Below are 6,681 nucleotides of genomic sequence, written 5' to 3' on the forward strand. Positions count from 1 at the left end.
GAGTTTCTACATCATATGCTTTCATTGCCACTGACATTCCCAGACCTATTGCTTAAGTTCCAGCTATAGACACAAACTAGACACTTCATATAAATCACATTTGTCCTACCAGCCTCATAATTGAATCTGCTGTCGGCAAACAACGCTTTGCATCAATTCATACAAAATTCCATCCTTGTTAATTGATGCAATAACATCTGATTTGGTATTTAGAATATAGCTCCTGCTGCGGCGTTTGAAATCATGAATGACACTGAATTAATGGAGTGGAAAATTCTTTATTGTGAGTTGGATAAGAGGCAGCTCAGTCATACTGGGCAAGATATCGTTATAAGGAGATCTGTGTCATAGGTTCATATAGTAGATGGTTCTAGGAAGGAGCAATTATCAGTGACCATATAGTACATATACGCTGGCAATGTTTCTGTGCTTAGTAACTACATACAGCGAACATACCATTACAATTAATTAATTAATGGAATAACTTATTTGGTGATACTTTTTTAGTTGGACTACCAGTTCATTTTTTTCAACAAACTTTCAAGAGATATTCTCCCTTCTTCAGGTAAAGATGATCCAAAAAGACATATTATTTAAACAAGCAGACACGTGTGAAGCTAGATGACCATCAGCCTTAAAAAGTAAGTTATGTAGTATAATCTTATCAGATGGATACAGTTATGTGGAGGAAAGATACATATCATATCTACAATAGGTATCCTAGTAATGAGTCTGTTGTGTCAGAGATAGCTCTTGCCTAATATGATTATTATTATTCTCTACAATATTCAGTGACACGACTTTGATATACAGGATCAGAAGATAGTATCTAGAAGGGTCTGCTAACCTAAGAGATAAAACACTAATTGCTGCTCCTGGGTCACACAGATATGATGAAGCCTTCATACTACAGTCACTGTCAGGGACATTACTGACGAAGGTAATGAGGAGTGAGCAGTGTGGTGGAATACAGGGGGGCATTTTCAGTTGGAATTTAATGTTTAAAGCATGGTGTTCTAAAATGAAAAAAGCTGTTAATGCAGCATGGTGGCTTAGTGGTTAGCACTTCTGCCTCACAGCACTGGGCCCGTGAGTTCGATTCCCAAGCATGGCCTTATCTGTGAGGAGTTTGTATGTTCTCCCCGTGTTTGCGTGGGTTTCCTCCAGGTGCTCTGGTTTCCTCCTACACTCCAAAAACATACTGGCAGGTTAATCTGCTGCTATTAAATTGATCTCAATCTCTCTCGGTCTGTGTGTGTCTAATACCCCATTCATACTGCACCAAAATCCCAGGTTTTTGCAGAGGCACGCTGAAAAACCCGGGTCTTGGTGCAGTATGAATAGTCCAACCACAAAATCCCGGGTCTAAAATCCCGGGACTTAGACCCGGGATTTTGCGAGGGGTATTTCCCATGTTGGACCCCGCTCGCCTGCAGTATGAATGGTGCAACCCGTGTAATTCCCGGGTCTCACCATTCATACTGTAAAAAAAAAAAATTGTTAAGTAAACAAAAAAGATTTTAATTAATAAAAAATACATAAGAAATGTTTACTTAACTTATTTTCAGCCAGCGGTGTCTCCGGTGCGTTGCCGGCTGTCAGGGGGACCTCTGGGTACTAAAATGACGTCATTTCTAATGGACTAGAAATGACGTCATTTTAGTACCCAGAGGTCCCCCTGACAGCCGGCAACGCACCGGAGACACCGCTGGCTGAAAATAAGTTAAGTAAACATTTCTTATGTATTTTTTTTTTATTAAAATCTTTTTTAACACTTTTTTTTTTCTAAAACCCGGGTCGGGCAGGTGCAGTATGAACCCGCCCGACCCGGGAATCTTGTTATCTTTACTGCCCTGTGCCCCGGCAATATCCCTGGTTAACTACCCGGGATATTGCCGGGGCGGCAGTATGAAAGTGGTATTAGGGAATTTAGACTGTATCTCCAATGGGGCAGGGACTGATGTGAGTTCTCTGTACAGCACTATATAAATAGCTGATGATGATGATGTCTAATATTATACATAGAATATCTTGGGGCGGATTTACACAGACTTTTAGTCACTGCACTTTTCTACAATTTATACCCCTATTATACTAAATCTCTGTGACAAAGCACTTTTTTCTAAATCACAAATTGCCTGTGTCTAAATGCCTGTGTTCCAAGCATTCCAGATACTAGATCTCATACTTGTATATAAATATACAGCTACAAAAATATTACATTGATCTCCAAGTATTCCAGCTTCCAGTTCACTTTCTTGTATGGAATTGTCATTGCCGACTGCAGAGATTTTCCCAGAAGGACCCAGAGAGATGACTCCAGCACCGCTAAGTCCAGCAGCAGCATTGATTTCATCAAATGTACGCATGGGGACCTACAATATTGTTCTGGTATGGAAACCCTCCAGCATTGTGGTTGTGTGTTATATCTACCCTGCACTGTAATTAAAACATTCCACCATTAACATTCAGATATATACACATGCCTAATTTACTATAGGGTATTTGTGACTCCTTATTCAATAATGTATAGATGCTTTTGTAAAAGAGATTGCAAAAATGAAAACCTCCACAAAACAGACTCATGTCTGATATAGTGGACTAGGGTTGTCATGTACGGAAAATATTTGTACTGAGTTGTTTGTTTGTTTGTTTTTAAGTACGACAAGCTTCATGTTAAATATAATGTTATGCTTTAATTGTAAAAATATATTTTTTAAAATAATATAATAATAATAATAATAATAATAATAATAATAATAATAATAATAAAACCCCTCAGTTTCTCATGATAATGTAACCAGTAGGTGACAGTGTTTTATTGGTGCCTATAAGTAATAGTCTATTTAACCTGAACAAAGCAACCATAAAGGATTCACCCACTAATATTAGATAAATATAGAGAACTCAACCCAGTGTTTTTTTAAATCAATATAAGCCAACGAATAATAAAATTATTTGAAAAAAGTTGTATTCATTTTTCTGACTTATGATGGAAATACGGCATATAGTGTAGCTGTTGGCTTACTGAAGATACTAGTAGACTTATATGAATCCTGGATTGACACTCTTTCTCCCTTTCCTAGGCCTGACACATTCAACCCAGGTGCCCAAACTCTAAAAAACTTTAGAAACAATGTGATACGGTAAAGAAATTAATGACTAATCTGCAAATTCTCTTGTTATCAACTGGAGAAATAAATACAATGTTTTTAAATTTCTTTTAATGAAAGCAAATATGCAAATCAGTGTGGTTCTCTTTGGAAATATTTTTTTTACCATCATTTTTCTTCTGAATGACAATAAAAAAAAGTACAAATAAAAAAATCTTTACTTACTGAGAATAAAATACTTCTATTGCTCTCTTCATAATATCAGGCTCTGGAAGGTATTTTATAGACTCAACAGACAGCACTGTTTTTCTTTCTTAATCGCTATTCTTTGTCAGCAACAGAACTAAAAGTCTATTGTCAAAGGCCAATAATGACTGAAATAAATGTCCAACCCCGGGTAGCTTTACTCATTCGTGTACCAGTTCCTACTGAATGTTTATGTAAAAGTCAACACTATCTCGACTTTGTTTGTGGCAACTGCTTTGTACAGGGGTAATGTAAGAAGTGTAGCAGGGAGAGACAATCTGTGCTTGTAGATTATATAATGGTAGGATTAGATTTCTGCCGGAGCTGTGTTCATATTTGCAGAACCTTTAAAGAGATATTTGCTTAAGTCGTACCAAATATATCCACCATAGCAAAGAATTCGTCATCACACAGGGATTCTGCCGTTTCAGCCATTACAATACTGCAGTGAAGTACAGGACACAGCAATGATTATATAGGTGGACAGATTTATTGCATGAAGTTTTATATTCCAGGTCTCACTTGACAAATATCCTTGCAGCATATAATATGGAATAATATGAATAATCAATATTGATCATTTACAGAGACACTATTTGCATTGTGAAGTATGGAGAGGGTACTGATTTTTCTGAGCTCTCTTTTCTTCTTACTAATACCCCGTTGACACTGCCTCAAAAACCATTATTGCAAGGACGAGCCCTGACAACCCGGGTCAGGTCTGGCATCTATCCCGACCCGGGTAGATGCCAGTCTGAACCGTGAGACCCGAGTTTTTCAACGGGTCTCAATGACAAGTGTTAGAAAAAAAAAAACATCACAAGAGGAGCCAATCAAATCTCCTCTTGTGATGTTGCCAGGGAAACCCGGACAGATCCGGGTTCAGTGTGATCCGGGAATTCAGTCGATCTGGGAATTTGCCAGGGTGGGAGGCTCTGTCACCCAGCAACACCCGGGTTCATATACCCGGGATATTGCCAGGGCAGCAGTGTGAACGAAGTATAACGGGTTGAAATTTGACTTCTATTTACAGATGGTCAGTAAATTTGCTGGCGGTTGTCAACACTTCTCTGGGGACAGAAAGATTATTAAGGTATCTTTTTAAAATTGAGACTTCCCTTGTAAATGAAGCAAGCTTGGCTGTTTTGCTGTTTTGTCATTTGACATTGGCAACAGGTTTACAAATGAAAGCAAAGTGTCAGAAAGGCAAGTTATAGATGTATTCTAACAGTTTCCTATATTACCTGCTAATGCACATTGCTGAATTAAATTTCCTTGAATGAGTGTGGCTGCTAGGCCAGACATAGGGGCCCAGGGCCCAGGTTTCAAGACAGTGTCTTGGCTCAATTTTCAAAAAAAAATTGTAATTGATTATAGCAATTTATGTGACAAATCTATAGTGTCTCTCCAACACCAGGAAAGAATGCCCACTACCCCACAACATTCCATTCAGAGGGGCCGATTCAATTCCGTCATGTTAGTCTAGGATTAACGCGGCGTTAGTACTATTACCTTTAATATGGTAATTTTAACCCAGATTTTTACTCACGGCCCCGAGAGATGCGAGCAAAACAAAAATCAGCGTTAAAATTGCCGTACTAATGGTAATAGTGCGCAGGTCACGTTATTCCTAGAATAACACGGCCGGATTTAATTGGCCCCATAGTGTCACTTTTACCTTAATACCTTGTGCACGCGCTTGTGTCAGCTGCAACAATTGTTTGGATGTGAAGCTCAGCCTGGGTCCTTTATGAATATAGGAATGTCTCTGCCCTTGGAAACAATGGGCTTCTCCATGAGTGATATCTTTCCTGAGCATGCAGCTCAGTTCACTAGTAACCAGTGACAAAAAGAAATAAGAATACAGGTGTGTTATCAGTGATATTGCTGGTTCCTATTGAGCTGCTGCATGATATAAGCACTGGTCCACACCACAACGTGGCTGCCTCCATGTAGCGTCAGCATCTACTGCAGTTTAAATTCCAGATAATCCTACCAATATCAGCCTGTGGTCTGCGTTATTCCAAGACAGAAGGCACAGTTTACTGTAGCGAATGAAGTCAAGATCCGATCAGCATTTAATAGGAAATTAAGCTGTATAAGCCAATACCGCTGGCTTCCATAGATTGTAAGCTTGCGAGCAGAGCCTTCTCACCTCTTTGTCCGTTTTACCCAGTTTGTTTATTAGTTTACTATGTTTGTCCCCAATTGTGAAGCGCTACGGAATATGTTGGCGCTATATAAATAAATGATGATGATGAAGACTCAAGGTTGGAAATACTTAGATGAAAATATAAAAATGATGTGTAGATATGTGTTAAGATCATAGATCCCAACATCTTCTTTATTGTGATTTTTTTTCTCTGTTTTATTTCCAGTGCCATATGATCCTGCCACAAGACACTAGAGCCTGCCCACACCTGGCCGCTGAATTGATGGCAACAAAGAAAAAGGAATATGATGTAAACAGGGGAAAAATTGATAATCCTATTATTAAATGTGTGCCGTGTCACGCCTCCGCTGCCTGCTGTGGCTCCACGCAGACACTCCCTGTTAGCTGTCTGGAACATGTTTCTTAAGTCCTACAACACTGTAGGGTTCATACCCTGTTATTATATTTCACATAAAGTATGTTTTAAAAAATATTTGTTACACGTCTACTCTTTGGAAGTACTTGAACCTTTTGCCTTGTAGTTAGTTGGGGGGACTATGACTCTGGGCCTGATTAATGAAGGAAAGTTAAGTAAAAGTACGTAAGTAAGGCAAAACCATGTTGCATTGGATGGGTAGGTAAATTTAAAATATGATGTCAGATTTATATTTAGGGTAGGGCATGTCCTATATCAACTTTGAATTTCAGTGTACAAATAAAGCTATCAAGTATATAGGTGCTACCTGAAAAGGTAGTTATCTTCTGTGCAAAATAATAACCTCCTTTGCACCCCTTACATTGCAATATGGTTTTGTCCAGAAAACTTGAGTAAGAAAACTTACTCAATTTTTTGCTTAACTTTCCTTAACGAATCAGGCCCTCTGTCAGCCTTTCATTCTGGGGGTGATTTACTAACATGATAGAAAAGTACAGATAATCCATAGCATCCAGCATTAAGTTTTAATTGGTTCAGTGCAAGTTGGACTAATGAGCATTAATGTCTCATTGGTTGATATGGGTGACTGCACTGTTGCACCATTTTAGCCTCTAATGGTCTGTAGGCAGGGGTGGCCCCAACTATTTTGCTGTACAATGATACAATGATGTCCATCTCCATCCTTATATAAAACAAGATAATATTTTTTTGTAATCAATTGTAAATTATGAAAT

General features: G+C 38.5%; 1 long non-coding RNA gene across 2 annotated transcripts; it reads left to right on the plus strand.

Moving 5' to 3' along the window:
* The first annotated feature begins 574 nt into the window (after nt 1-574).
* LOC142142689 (uncharacterized) lies at nt 575-6,004 on the plus strand. Of its 2 annotated transcripts, none has more exons than XR_012689281.1 (6): nt 575-641; nt 793-940; nt 2,235-2,391; nt 3,087-3,146; nt 4,393-4,452; nt 5,738-6,004. It is a non-coding gene; the product is annotated as an uncharacterized LOC142142689 (long non-coding RNA). The 2 variants fall into 2 exon arrangements; XR_012689282.1 differs by having other exon boundaries at nt 2,288-2,391.
* Nucleotides 6,005-6,681: the final 677 nt, after the last annotated feature.

Source organism: Mixophyes fleayi, chromosome 3 (genome assembly GCF_038048845.1).
Source record: "Mixophyes fleayi isolate aMixFle1 chromosome 3, aMixFle1.hap1, whole genome shotgun sequence".
NCBI lineage: Eukaryota > Metazoa > Chordata > Amphibia > Anura > Limnodynastidae > Mixophyes > Mixophyes fleayi.